Below are 15,937 nucleotides of genomic sequence, written 5' to 3'. Positions count from 1 at the left end.
CCGGGTCCGCTCGGCCTCCCGCATATCAGCCAGGTTTAGCCATAGGTGTCGCTCCTGGACCACCGAAGTGGCCATCACCTGACCCAGCGAGCGTGCGGTCACCTTCGTCGCTCGGAGAGCAAGGTCGGTGGCGGCACGCAACTCATCAAAGAGTGCTGGGTCAGACCTCCCCTCGTGCATATCACGCAACATCTGGGCCTGGTAGACCTGCAGAGTCGCCATGGCATGCAGTGAGGAGGCCGCCGTCCCCGCAGCTCTATAGGCCTTCGCCACAAGGGTGGAGGAGAACCTACAGGCCTTGGAGGGGTGCTTTGGGTCCCCGAGGGAAGAAGCACTCTGAGGACACAGCTGCATCGCAACAGAGCGTTCAACCTGGGGAACCCCAGTGTACCCTTTGGCGGCCGCCTGATCAAGGGGAGGCAAGGCGGAGGCGGTCGCCGAGCGATCACGGGAAGACAATGGTGCCTTCCAGGACCTCGTGACCTCCTCATGCACATCCGGGAAAAAAGGCATTGGGGTTGGCTGCCGACGCGGATCAGCAGCCGCACCCAAAAACCAATCGTCCAGCCGCGAACGAACCGGCCCAGGTGGCGGGGACCACTCAAGACCGATCGCCGCGGCTGCCCGGGAAAGCATGGCCGTCATCTCGGGATCAGACTCGGACAATGCTGGGACACCCGAGGGTGGCAGCACAGCCGAATCCTCACTTCCCGAGGACTCCTGCCCACCTTGTGATGCAGCGATCGACATCACGTCCTCCTCTGGAGCGCCGAATGAAACTCGCGGCAAGTCAGAAGACTGTACAGCGGTTTCCACGCGGACACTCGCGGGTTGCACGGGAACAGAGGGAAGTGTGGAGCGTGGAATAGTCGGCGCTTTGTTCCACACTGTAACCCTCAGATCACCCTGGCCGCCAGCCGAAGTACCAGCCCTCTCGGGACCAGTAGATCGGGGTGCGGATGAGGGGACTCTCACATGAAGATCATTGAGTCTCGATCTCAACCGTGCGATGGGCATGTTCCCGCAGTGGGAACATGACTCATCCACAAACGCTGCCTTAGCGTGCTCAACACCCAGACACACAAGACAGCGATTGTGCCCATCAGAGTCAGACACGAATAGACCGCAACCAGAAGTGCACGGGCGAGGCATCTTTAAAAAGACGTGCCACGTGCAATGCTCTTTTGTGAAAGGAGATTTCTCCGCAGAGTGTTGAAGCGACCAGGGAGAGAACACACAAACTCTGGCAAATCACTGCACAGATCAGCAGGGAATGTGCACTCGCTGGAACTCGCTGTCACACCAACACCTGGAGAGAGGCTCGTCTCGAAGAGATGAAGAGATAAACTCAGGATTTGGCTGTGGAGTGAAGTACATCAACTTGGCTCCGAAGCGAAAACATATCTGCATGTTGCTCGCGACTTCCTTATATACCCCCAGGGTGGGGCGGAGTTACGCTATGCAAATTCCGCAGACCCATGGCATTTCTTTGCCATTGGCTCGTGTTTTAATACTCGAAGATGATAGGATTTCTAAGCGAAACCCCATTCGTCGTCATCCGACGTAACTCGGAGTGACAACGGAAGGGAACTGAATGTATTCAACATATGGCACATTTTGGTAATTTTGTATGTTTTCTGATGGTTGGCATCTTCTCTTCTCAGGTATTTGGTTTTTCATTTAAGGGTTGGATCCAGACTAAGGCTTCTGGAATTCCTAGTTATTATTATAGTTATTATTATCATTATTATTATTCTTATAAACCACATCAAAGTTAAACCTTTTTGGCTTTGTTGTCTTTTTCTTGCCAAAAAACTGTTGTTAAAAAAATATAAATTAATAATAATAATATAAATAATTAATTAATCAATCTAAATATCATGTTGTTTTTTTCATGCTTATACTTTTTTTTTTTTTTTTTTTTATGTTGCATTATCTCATTATGATTTTACAACAACAGCAATCTTGCTTCATTAACCAGCTAGAGAGTAATTACAAATACAAAACACATACCACAGTTGATTTGGGACAGAGACATTGTAGACCCTCCGTTATGGAAGTAAAATAATGTCAAATGTTTTTGAAATAAAAAGCCTATTGAATTGCACTACTTGAAAAAAAATAGGCATTGCATTAACCATGCTTGCATTTTAATGCATTGTATTTTTAGGGCTTGCATTTTTATGGGCTGAAATTCAACATGGTTGAATATTTAAGCTGTGAATATTTCAATTAAAAACATTTCAAACACCTTTTCATTATTAAAAATTCAATAATCCATATTCACCTTTCATATTTCACTTCCAAAATATTCAAACTGTTTAAAAATACAACCAATAATATTCAACAGGCAATTTTCGGGCCATTTTATTTCGCTTTGCAAAATTCGCTTCCACAAATTCAGTGGTTCAAATTCGACAGTAAATTCAACATTGATGTCCAGGAACTGCAGGAAAAGCAGTAGATTACCGAGCATACTCTCCATCTGCTGTTAGTCGACCTCACCATCAGATGGTGCAAAAGCGCTTGTTGTTGACGAAGACATTCATTCATAAAATGGAAATGATTATCTGTGTCAGTATGTGCGGAAAAGATGATAAACACACAAAAGCTGTGTGTTTATGTTTCATTCAATAACTTCATTGTTACTTTCCCTGTGTATTCTACATGTCATCAGCTTTCTCTACCATGAACAGGATTATAATCGGTTTCCCTCAATACCTCATACTCAAGGATTCCCCTTCAGTTGGGACAAAACGCTTAACGTAGCTTAATGTACTAATACAGTGATATGAAAGATCAATCTTGCACCTTATTGGGGAAGTAGGCTGTAGGCTACTATATAGGCTACAGGCAAGCATGGACTCAGAATATGAACTTGACGCGCAAAGTTTCATGCTGAGCGTTTCGTGATATACTGGCGATATACATATAAGCCTACTGGTGATATACATATACTGATATAGGCTACTATATATAGTATGCCTACGTGTATTGCATTAGCTTAAACTGTCATAGCACTTGCATATTGTTGTCCTATTGTTAATTTAACTGTAAATCACTTTGGTAAAGCGTCTGCTAAATGACTAAATGTAAAATTGGCTTGACATTGGACATTCGCACATTTAGGGACCGTCTCTAAAGTTGCATACAACATTGGCATACATGTTTCTAACTTCAATAGCAAACTTAAATTTATTTGAATAAATATCAAAAATCCAAAGGGTGCGCATTATGCCTGACACTACATGAACACTTTACAGTTGGTTTTATGACTGTAAGTCGTTCTATTCAAATGCTATCGGAGTTAGAAACGTGTATACCAAAGTCGTATACACTTTAGAGACGGTCCCTAAATGTGCGAATGTCCAACATCAAGCCATCTTTATGCCAGTCTATCACTGGGAAACGCTCAGCTTTGCGCGTTATTCTGAGTCCATCTGCTTGCCTGCGAGTTTGGTCTTTTACATCACTGTAGTCCATTAATCTACGTTAAGCGTTGTATATGTCCAGAAGTATTGAGGGAAACCCTAATAGCCTGCATGCAGCACATCGCCACAATATAAAGTTAAGGCAACTAAACAACCAAGAGAAATATGTCAACCTCAAAAATGTAACATTGGATCTGTACATCCGCATCGGGGAATAACATTATAATCTCGTTCACAGTAGAGAAAGATGCATGTAGGCTACACAGGAAAAGTAACCGTGAAGGCACTGAATTTAACATAAAACAGCCGTCATAATAATCACAAATGCACTTACATTGCTGTAAATGAGTTTTATGAATGAATGACTTGCTCTAATTTTGCTGGTCTTCGTCAACAACACGCACTTTTGCACCATCTGATGGTGAGGTCGACTAACAGCAGATGGAGAGTATGCTCGGTAATCTATTGCTTTTCCTGCAGTTCCTGGACGTCAATGTTGAATTTACTGTCGAATTTGAACCACTGAATTTGTGGAAGCGAATTTGCAAAGCGAAATAAAATGGACCGAAAATTGCCTGTTGAATATTATTGGTTGTATTTTTAAACAGTTTGAATATTTTGGAAGTGAAATATGAAAGATGAATATGGATTATTGAATTTTTAATAATGAAAAGGTGTTTGAAATGTTTTTAATTGAAATATTCAAAGCTTAAATATTCAACCATGCTGAATTTCAGCCCATAAAAATGCAAGCCCTAAAAATACAATGCATTAAAATGCAAGCATGGTTAATGCAATGCCTATTTTTTTCAAGTAGTGCAATTCAACAGGCTTTTTATTTCAAAAACATTTGACATTATTTTACTTCCATACTCCGCTGAATAGCCCTTCCTCCTCTTAAGGCTCTTCCCACTGGATCTATGATTCTTAAACGCTCTCGCACTCGCCATCGCGGAACTCTGATCCCTCTTCCTCTCAAACTACCAGTGATGTAGGTCTCTCCCGATCCAGGGGTTTGTTGAAGAACCTCAGTAATATGACGATCTAGATCATCATTTGAAATGTTTGTGAAACTCCCATAGTCCACTAAACCAAGTTGTCTCCTGTGGTTGTACAGTGTTCGAATGTTTACAGACAACATTCGTGATATGGCCATCCAGCTAAATCCTAAGTCCCGCATGTGAATCAACAGAGCAGCTGATATGTTGTACCTCAAATGAGAAAAAAATAACAAAAATGTGCTAATTCACAAAGTGTTAATGCATAACTTGTATTAATTATTAGGGCCCAAGCCCTGAAAGGGCGAAGGCCCTATTGTTTTCGTAAGGATTATTAGGGCCCAAGCCCTGAAAGGGCGAAGGCCCTATTGTTTTCGTTAGGATTATTCTTTTTTTTTTTTTTTTTTGACTTCTCGGGCACTTTTGGGGCCCTTAACATGCTCGAAAACTCTTGAAACTTTGCACACAGGTCAGAACCCGCGGCCATCAGGGCCGGGCTGAAGCTGGTACCCGGGCGTGGCAGGTGGGCTCAACAGCGCCCCCTTGAACCGGGTCCAAAAACTTGGTCCATATATCAAACACGCTTGCATAAATTAATATGAAACTCGGTACAGATATAGATCTCATCGGCCCGAACAACTTACACACTCTATGTTATTAGCTCGGCCCAACAGGAAGTCGGCTATTATGGGTTGTTTAAAAAACGCATCCTCTGGAATTTAAAATACTCCTCCTAGAGAATTCATCCAATCGCGACCAAACTCGGTCAGCATGAAGTCAAGACATTGAGGATGCTAAATTGCGGACGGAATTTTGATATCTCAAACGGTTTGGCCGTGGCGAGGAAACTAATTTACGGCAAGAAAACAGAAACAGGAAGTGTGTTATAACTTCTGCATACATTGACTGATCTTGATGAAACTTCAGCAGTGTGTTCGTTGTAAGAGGCCGATCACATGGATGTGACTATTGTGAGTCAAAGTTATAGCGCCACCAACTGGCAACAGGAAGTGTGTCACTTTCAAAATGCTTTGAAATCACCCTCTTATTTTTACCCGATTTGCTTAAAACTTTATGTGTATAATGTAGACACAGGGCAAATGTTGACCTGTGAAAGGATTATTGATATCTTAGATACTGTTGCCGTGGCAACGCATCAAACTTTAATATTCTTTTCGGATGCTTTTGAGACTCTTCACATGCTTGAAAATGCATGAAACTCGACAGACACATCACATTTATTATCCAGTAGACATGTGCAAAGTTTCAGAAACAGGCGTGGTGGAATGGCTCAGTAGCGCCACCTTTAGTCAAAAATGGGGGCTTAGTTTTTCCTAGAATCACAAAAATCGGTATGTATATTGTTCTCATCGAGCCGGACAACTTTCTAATTTACACTTATAAGCTCCAACCAACAGGAAGTCAGATATTTTGGTTTGAATGTGGATTTTCTGAAGAATTCTCTCTCTCTCTCTGTGTGTCTGTGTGTGTCTGTGTGTGTGTGTGGGGGGGGGGGGGTTGTCTATTCCATTTAATCTTTGTTTTTCAAGGTTTTAGGGGCTTTTGGCGCACTTAACGTGCTCATAAACACTTGAAACTTTTCACACAGGTCAGAACCCACGGTCATCAGGGCCGGGCTGAAGCTGGTACACGGGCGTGGCAGGGGGGCTCAACAGCGCCCCCTTGAACACGGTCTGAAAACTTGGTCCATATATCAAACACGCTTGCATGAATTAATATGAAACTCGGTACACATATAGATCTCATCGGGCCGAACAACTTCCGCACTCTAAATTATTAGCTCCGCCCAACAGGAAGTCTGCTATTAAGGGTTGTTTGAAAAACGCATGCTGTGGAATTTGAAACACTCATCCTAGAGAATTCATCCGATCCCCACCAAACTCGGTCAGCATAAAGTCAAGACATTGAGGATGCTAAATTGCGGACGGATTTTTGATATCTCGAACGGTTTGGCCGTGGCGAGGAAACGAATTTATGGCGAGAAAAGAGAAACACGAAGTGTTATAACTTCTGCATACATTAACTGATCTTGATGAAACTTCAGCAGTGTGTTCATGGTAAGAGGCCGGTCAGATGGATGTAACTATTGTGAGTCAAAGTTATAGCGCCACCAACTGGCAGCAGGAAGTGTGTTACTTTCAAAATGCTTTTGACAAAAGTGGGGGGGTTAGCTTTACCAACAGTTACAAAAATCAGTACGTATATTGGTCTCATCGAGCCAGACAAATTTCTAATTTACAGTCATTAGCTCCGACCAACAGGAAGTCAGATATTTTGGTTTGAATGTGGATATCTTTGCAAAATCAGCCTCTGAATTTTTACCCACTCCTCTTAAGTGGTTTATTTTATTCCCACCAAACTTTTTCAACATGATGAAAATACATTAAAAATGCTAAATTGTGAACGGATAATACACATCTCAAACGGTTTTGCTATGGCGAGGGATTAAAGTAATGTCAAAAAAGGAAAAAGGAATTGTGCATTAGCTCCGAGCATTGTGTAACAAATCAGGTAGGCCAATTATATCTATATAAAAATATACTAGGTATGTGACGGTGAGAATATTTTACCACCAGTTAATCAATGGGTTAATCAACATTAATCAATCTTGTGGGATATTTTGATTGTATCATCAAATCAGAATAAGGTAAGACAAGTAATATTTTCTGTCTTTTATATATATATAAATATAGCTGCGAGCAGCGATGAAGGGCCAAAGCCGGCGGCACCGCCACTCCGGTACCTTTAGGTAACTAAAGGCACCGGGGTTGCGGTGCCACCGGCTTGGGCCCGTAATCGCTGCTTGCAGCTATATTTATTAGGGCCCAAGCCCTGAAAGGGTGAAGGCCCTATTGTTTTCGGTAGGATTATTTATTATTATTAGGGCCCAAGCCCTGAAAGGGCGAAGGCCCTATTGTTTTCGGTAGGATTATTTGTTATTATTATGATTATTTTTTTCTACTTCTCGGGCACTTTTGGGGCCCTTAACATGCTCGAAAACTCTTGAAACTTTGCACACGGGTCAGAACCCGCGGCCATCAGGGCCGGGCTGAAGCTGGTACCCGGGCGTGGCAGGGAGGCTCGACAGCGCCCCCTGGAACGGGGTCCGAAAACTTGGTCCATAAATCAAACACGCTTGCATGTAATAATATGAAACTCGGTACACATATAGATCTTATCGGGCCGAACAACTTTCGTGCTCTAAGTTTTACGCCAGCCCAACAGGAAGTCGACTATTATGAGTTGTTTGGAAACGCATGCTCAGGAATTTGAAACACTTCTCCTAGGGAATTCATCCAATCGCCTCCAAACTCGGTGTGCATGAAGTCAAGACATTGAGGATGAAAAATTGCCAGGGGATTTTTGATATCTCGAACAGTTTGCCCGTGGCGAGGAAACGAATTTATGGCGAATAATGGAAACAGGAAGTGTGTTATAACTTCTGCATACATTAACTGATCTTGATTAAACTTCCGCAGTGTGTTCGTTGTAAGAGGCCGATCACATGGATGTAACTATTGTGAGTAAAAGTTATAGCGCCACCAACTGGCAGCAGGAATGTGTCACTTTCAAAATGCTTTGAAATCACCCTCTTATTTTTACCTGATTTGCTTCAAACTTTATGTGTACAATGTAGACACACGGCAGATGTAGACCTGTGAAAGGATTATTGATATCTTAGATACTGTTGCCGTGGCAACGCTTCAAACTTTAAAAAAAAAAAATTATGCTTTTGAGACTCTTAGCATGCTTGAAATTGGATGAAACTCGACAGACACATCACACTTATTAGCCAGTAGACATGTGAGAAGTTTCAGAAACGGGCGTGGTGAGGGGCTCAGTAGCGCCACCTTTAGTCAAAAATGGGGGCTTAGTTTTTCCTAGAATCACAAAAATCGGTATGTATATTGTTCTCATCGAGCCGGATAACTTTCTAATTTTGAGTTATTAGCTCCGACCAACAGGAAGTCAGATATTTTGGTTTGAATGTGATTTTTTGGAGAATTTTCTCTCTCTCTCTCTCTGTCTGTGTGTGTGTGAGGGGTGGGAGGGATTTGTCTGTTGGGTGAGATTTGCTTTTTTGTTTTTCAAGGTTTCAGGGGCTTTTGGGGCCCTTAACGTGCTCGAAAACTCTTGAAACTTTGCACACAGGTCAGAACCAACGGCCATCAAGGCCGGGCTGAAGCTGGTACCCGGGCGTGGCAGGGGGGCTCGACAGCGCCCCCTGGAACGGGATCCGAACACGTGTCCATAAATCAAACACACTTGCATGTAATAATATGAAACTCGGTACACACATAGATCTCCTCGGGCCAAACTACTTTCGTGCTCTAAGTTTTACGCTAGCCCAACAGGAAGTCGGCTATTTAGCGTTGTTTGGAAACACATGCTGTGGAATTTAATGTACTCCTCCTAGGGAATTCATCCATTCGCCTCCAAACTCGGTCAGCATGAAGTCAAGACATTGAGGATGCTAAATTGCGGACGGATTTTGAATATCTCGAACGGTTTGGCCGTGGCGAGGAAACGAATTTATGGTGAAAAAATGAAACAGGAAGTGTGTTATAACTTCAGCATACATTAACTGATCTTGATGAAACTTCAGCAGTGTGTTCGTGGTAAGAGGCCGATCAGATGGATGTAACTATTGTGAGTCAAAGTTATAGCGCCACCAACTGGCAGCAGGAAGTGTGTCACTTTCAAAATGCTTTTGACAAAAGTGGGGGGGTTAGTTTTAACTACAGTAAAAAAAAATAGTTTGTATATTGCTCTCATCGAGCCGGACAACTTTCTAATTTACATTTATTAGCTCCGACCATCAGGAAGTCAGATATTTTGGTCTGAATGTGGATTTTTTTGCAAAATCAGCCTCTGAGTTTTTAGTTACTCCTCCTAAAAGGTTTATTTTATTCCCACCAAACTTTTTCAACATGATAAAAATATATTAATTATGCTAAATTGTAAACGGATATTGAATATCTCAAACGGTTTTGCTATGGCGAGGGATTAAATTAATGTCAAAAAGGAAGCAGGAAACATCTCATAACTTCTAAAAATGTAATTATACACCATTTATTTTTATATAAAATTATACAAATATTAGAACTAAACCCATTTTATTCTGTTTTTGCAATTCAAGGAGTATGAAAAAGTTAAAAACAGGCTATTTAGTGCTATTTGGTTCAACAAAAAAGCAAACATAGGGCTATACTGCCCTCTTGTGTCCAAAAGGATATCAAAATAGTATATAAAACGTTTTACTAGGTAGGCCTATTGTATTTAAATATAAATTTATTAGGTATATGACTGTGAGGATATTTTCCCATCGGTTAATCGACGTGTGACACGAGCGGGTGCTTTTAAATCGCTAATATAAAAGTGAAAGTAAAAAAACGGACGTCCGCACGGACATTGATAATGGTGCACGTTGGAAAGAATGATACTTTTAAACATAACACTAAACCGCCATTAGGTGTCGCCAGGCGACCATCTTAATGAGCGAGTCATTGATTCATTCGTTCAAACGATTCGTTCGAATGACTGAGTCATTCATGATTGAGACAGATGTTTATGGATTGACCATTGAATCTTTGAGTCAACCGATTCGTTCAAAATGCTGAATCATTCAGTAATGAGAAAACAAGTTGCTGTGAGATGCGCGATGGTTCTGCTGTGATCTTTGTTTAACTATTTTTGCTGCTGAAACAGAACAAAAACGGTCAATATTGCATCTAAAATGTAAGTGACTTAATTGTAACTGTTTATTAACCTGTTGTATGAAATCAATGTCACAGTTTCAATCGTGATTGTATTCAGGAAATAGTTGCCTACTCGTCAAGTGAGGTTGCTTAACTCTATCATATGTTATAAAATATATAAAAACTCCATATTTGTAATTTTTATAGTCAGTATGTTGTTAACTGGGTTGCTTTTTTGTGTGCTGCGCTCATTTGTTTACAATTCTCCTGGAGAAGCTGCATGAGCCTCAGCAGTGCAACCTTGTTACCATTGATCAGTAATACATTTATTATTAACTGCTGATTGCAACTTAAAATGAATGCAATGAAATTAGAATAATCTCTCGTTTTAGTGATTCCCAAGTTATTTTTTTGTTATTGACGTTCTAATCAGGATATACTCTGGTCGGGCAAGTAAAATTCTCTTTCAGGTAGGCCTATTGTATTTATATATAAATATATTAGGGATGTGACTGTGATAAAAAATTTCCCACCGGTTAATCGACGTGTGACACCGCTGGGGGCTTTTGAATCGCTAACTTAAAAACGAAAGTAAAATATGTTCGTCCGCACTGACATTGATTATGGTTGGGAGCAGAGCGAGCTTTTTCAATGAATTCCTATGGAAGTAGGAATGAATTCCCGTGCAGCCGTGAGCATTTTATTTCAATTTTAAAGTTAGCACCATAAAGTATATTTTTATGTCTCCACTGTTCAATCACGCCCACGACACACACACACACACACACACACACACACACACACACACACACACACCAGCATTGCAATCTTGACATCGCAGCCTGTTCATTATAGCCCTAATAAAATATAATTATAAAATAGTCAACCTAACTTATCAAAATTACACTGCTCTGTTTAAATAGTCAGTAGTACAATTTGTACCATTTTTTTGTGAAGTGACAAGACAGAGAATATTACTTGTCTGATATATATATAATGTATATATCTTTTGTTATATATATACTGTATATATATATATATATATATATATATATATATATATATATATATATATATATATATAAATATAGCTGCGAGCAGCGATGGAGGGCCCAAGCCGGCGGCACCGCCACCCCGATGCCTTTAGGTAACTAAAGGCATCGGGGTTGCGGTGCCACCGGCTTGGGCCCGTAATCGCTGCTCGCAGCTATATTTAGGGCCCGAGCACCGATGGTGTGAGGACCCTCTTGGAATTGCTCTGTTTATTAGGGCCCGAGCACCGATGGTGTGAGGACCCTCTTGGAATTGCTCTGTTTATTATTATTATTATTATTATTATTCTTCTCCGCATTTAATTGCATTTTTGAGGGCCTAAACATGCTCGAAAACTCACAAAACTTTGCACACGCGTCAGAACTGGCGAAAATTTACATCTGATATAGGTTTCAGAATTGGACGGGGCAAAATGGCTCGATAGCGCCACCTATAAAAGTTCAACGGAGTGCGCCTCCCGCAACGTTCCACGTACGTGCACGAAATTCGGTACATACATGTAATGACCTAATACCTACAAAAAAGTCTCTTGGAGCATAGCCCTAAACACAACAGGAAGTCAGCCATTTTGAACTTCCTCTCAGATTTTTGTGCAGTTTTTGCCATTTTCAGGCCTCGTACTTTAACGAACTCCTCCTACAGTTTTAATCTGATCATCTTCAAATTTGGTGAGTGTAATCTTAAGGCCTTTGCGACGTTAAATTGCGAAGATCTTGAGTTTTCGTCGAAGGGCGGGTCCTCGGCGGCCTGACAAATTTTGATGTTTCGCCATGAAACAGGAAGTTGCTGTAACTCAGGCATGGAATGTCCAATCTGCCCCAAACTTCACACGTTTGATAAGCATTCTGTCCTGAACACATGACCATGCTCATATTCAGTTATAGTCATAGCGCCACCTACTGGCAACAGGAAGTGACATGTTTAACACTGTTATGGACTCCTAATAACATATAAAAAAGTGCCAGCAAGTGCTAAACATGCTAACAACATACTAGAAGCATGCTAAAACATGCTAGCAAACTCTTAGCTAAGTGCTAAAGCATGCTATTATTGCAATTAAATAGGAATTTGCTGTAACTCAGGCATGGAATGTCCAATCTGCCCCAAACTTCACACTTTTGATAAGCGTTCTGTCCTGAACACATCTACATGAGAATATTCAGTTATAGTAATAGCGCCACCTACTGGTAACAGGAAGTGTCATGTTTAACACGTTGATGCCATTCTAGCAACATGTTAAAAATGCCATTGACTTCTAAACATGCTAGAAACATGTTAAAACATGCTAGCAATACTTAGCTAAGTGCTAAAGCATGCTAATTCAATGAAACAGGATGTTGTTGTTACTCAAGAAGGCAATGTCCAATCTGCGCCAAACTTCACACTTTTAATAAACGTTCTGTCCTGAACACATGACCATGCTCATATTCAGTTACAGTCATAGTGCCACCTGCTGGGAACAGGAAGTGACATGTTAAACACTGTTGTGGACATATAAAAACATATAAAAAAAGTGCCAGCAAGTGCTAAACATGCTAACAACATACTAGAAACATGCTAAAACATGCTAGCAAACACTTAGCTAAGTGCTAAAGCATGCTATTGCTGCAATTAAATAGGAATTTGCTGTAACACAGGCATGGAATGTCCAATCTGCCCCAAACTTCACACGTTTGATAAGAGTCATGGCCTGAACACATCTACATGAGAATATTCAGTTATAGTAATAGCGCCACCTGCTGTCAACAGGAAGTGACATGTTTAACAGTGTTGTGGTCTCCTAATAACATATAAAAAAGAGCCAGCAAGTGCTAAGCAGGTTAGCAACATACTAGAAACATGCTAGCAAACACTTAGCTAAGTGCTAAAGCATGCTATTACTGCAATTAAATAGGAATTTGCTGTAACTCAGGCATGGAATGTCCAATCTGCCCCAAACTTCACACGTTTGATAAGAATCATGGCCTGAACACATGTCTATGCTCAAATTCAGTTATAGTAATAGCGCCACCTACTGGCAACAGGAAGTGACATGTTTAACACGTTGATGCCGTTCTAGCAACATGTTAAAAATGCCATTGAGTTCTAAACATGCTAGAAACATGTTAAAACATGCTAGCAATACTTAGCTAACTGCTAAAGAATGCTAATTCAATGAAACAGGACTTTGTTGTTACTCAAGAAGGCAATGTACAATCTACCCCAAACTTCACACGTTTGATAAGAGTTATCTCTTGAACACATGTCCATGCTAATATTTAGTTATAGTCATAGCGCCACCTGCTGGCAACAGGAAGTGACGTTTAACACTGTTCTTGACTCCTAATAACATAAAAAAATGCCAGTAGGTGCTAAACATCCTACCAACATACTAGAGACATGCTAAAACATACTAGCAAACACTTAGCTAAGTGCTAAAGAATGATATTACTGCAATTAAATATGAATTTGCTGTAACTCAGGCATGGAATGTCCAATCTGCCCCAAACTTCACACTTTTGATAAGCGTTCTGTCCTGGACACATGACCATGCTTATATTCAGTTACAGTCATAGCGCCACCTGCTGGCAACAGGAAGTGACATGTTTAACACTGTTATGGACTCCTAATAACATATAAAAAAGTGCCAGCAAGTGTTAAACATGCTAACAACATACTAGAAACATGCTAAAACATGCTAGCAAACTCTTAGCTAAGTGCTAAATCATGCTATTATTGCAATTAAATAGGAATTTGCTGTAACTCTGGCATGGAATGTCCAGTCTGCCCCAAACTTCACACTTTTGATAAGAGTCATGGCCTGAACACATCTACATGAGAATGTTCAGTTATAGTAATAGCGCCACCTACTGGCAACAGGAAGTGACATGTTTAACACGTTTATGCCGTTCTAGCAACATGTTAAAAATGCCATTGAGTTCTAAACATGCTAGAAACATGTTAAAACATGCTAACAATGCTTACCTAAGTGCTAAAGAATGCTAATTCAATGAAACATGACTTTGTTGTTGCTCAAGAAGGCAATGTCCAATTTGCACCAAACTTCACACGTTTGATAAGAGTTCTGTCCTGAACACACATCCATGCTCATATTCAGTTATAGTCATAACGCCACCTACTGGCAACAGAAACTGACATGGTTAACACAGTAATGCAGTACTAACCACATAATTATTGTGTACTAAGCATGCTAGAAACAGACTAAACATGCTAGCAACACTTAGCTGAGTCATGAAGCATGCTATTATCACCATTATACAAAACATTTTGTAACTGACTTTGACATACTCTTACTATATATACCTCCTTAAATGTACATTTCCCAACCATGCTCTGTCTTCCTAAAGCCACCGAGTGTTGATGGCACGGGTGCGAGGGCCCTTTCATCGCTGCTTGCAGCTTTAATTAGGGCCCGAGCACCGATGGTGTGAGGACCCTCTTGGAATTGCTCTGTTTATTATTATTAGGGCCCGAGCACCGATGGTGTGAGGACCCTCTTGGAATTGCTCTGTTTATTATTAGGGCCCGAGCACCGATGGTGTGAGGACCCTCTTGGAATTGCTCTGTTTATTATTAGGGCCCAAGCCCTGAAAGGGCGAAGGCCCTATTGTTTTCGGTAGGATTATTATTATTATTATTATTATTAGGGCCCAAGCCCTGAAAGGGCGAAGGCCCTATTGTTTTCGGTAGGATTATTTATTAGGGCCCAAGCCCTGAAAGGGCGAAGGCCCTATTGTTTTCGGTAGGATTATTATTATTAGGGCCCAAGCCCTGAAAGGGCGAAGGCCCTATTGTTTTCGGTAGGATTATTATTATTATTATTATTATTATTATTATTATTATTATTATTTTGTCAACCTTTCGGCCACTTTTGGGGCCCTTAACATGCTCGAAAACTCTTGAAATTTTGCACACAGGTCAGAACCCGCGGCCATCAGGGCCGGACTGAAGCTGGTACCCGGGCGTGGCAGGGGGGCTCGACAGCGCCCCCTGGAACGGTATCCGAACACTTGTCCATAAATCAGACACGCTTGCATGTAATAATATGAAACTCGGTACACATATAGATCTCATCGGGCCGAACAACTTTCGTGCTCTAAGTTTTACGCCAGCCCAACAGGAAGTCGGCTATTTAGGGTTGTTTGGAAACGCATGCTGTGGAATTTAATGTACTCCTCCTAGGGAATTCATCGATTCGCCTCCAAACTCGGTGTGCATGAAGTCAAGACATTGAGGATGCTAAATTGCGGACGGATTTTTGATATCTCGAACGGTTTGGCCGTGGCGAGGAAACGAATTTATGGCGAAAAAATGAAACAGGAAGTGTGTTATAACTTCTGCATACATTAACTGATCTTGATGAAACTTCAGCAGTGTGTTCGTTGTAAGAGGCCGATCGCACAGATGTGACTATTGTGAGTCAAAGTTATAGCGCCACCAACAGGCAGCAGGAAGTACATCACTATTAAAATGCTTTGAAATCACTGTCTTATTTTTACCAGATTTGCTTCAAACTTTATGTGTACAATGTAGACACACGGCAGATGTAAACCTGTGAAAGGATTATTGATATCTTAGATACTGTTGCCGTGGCAACGCATCAAACTTTAATATTCTTTTTTTATGCTTTTGAGACTCTTAACATACTTGAAATTGCATGAAACTCGACAGACACATCACATTTATTATCCAGTAGACATGTGCAAAGTTTCAGAAACGGGCGTGGTGAGGGGCT

Source organism: Abramis brama, assembly GCF_963993115.1.
Source record: "Abramis brama genome assembly, chromosome: 19".
NCBI classification, from domain to species: Eukaryota; Metazoa; Chordata; class Actinopteri; order Cypriniformes; family Leuciscidae; genus Abramis; species Abramis brama.
This window is presented reverse-complemented; position numbering follows the sequence as displayed.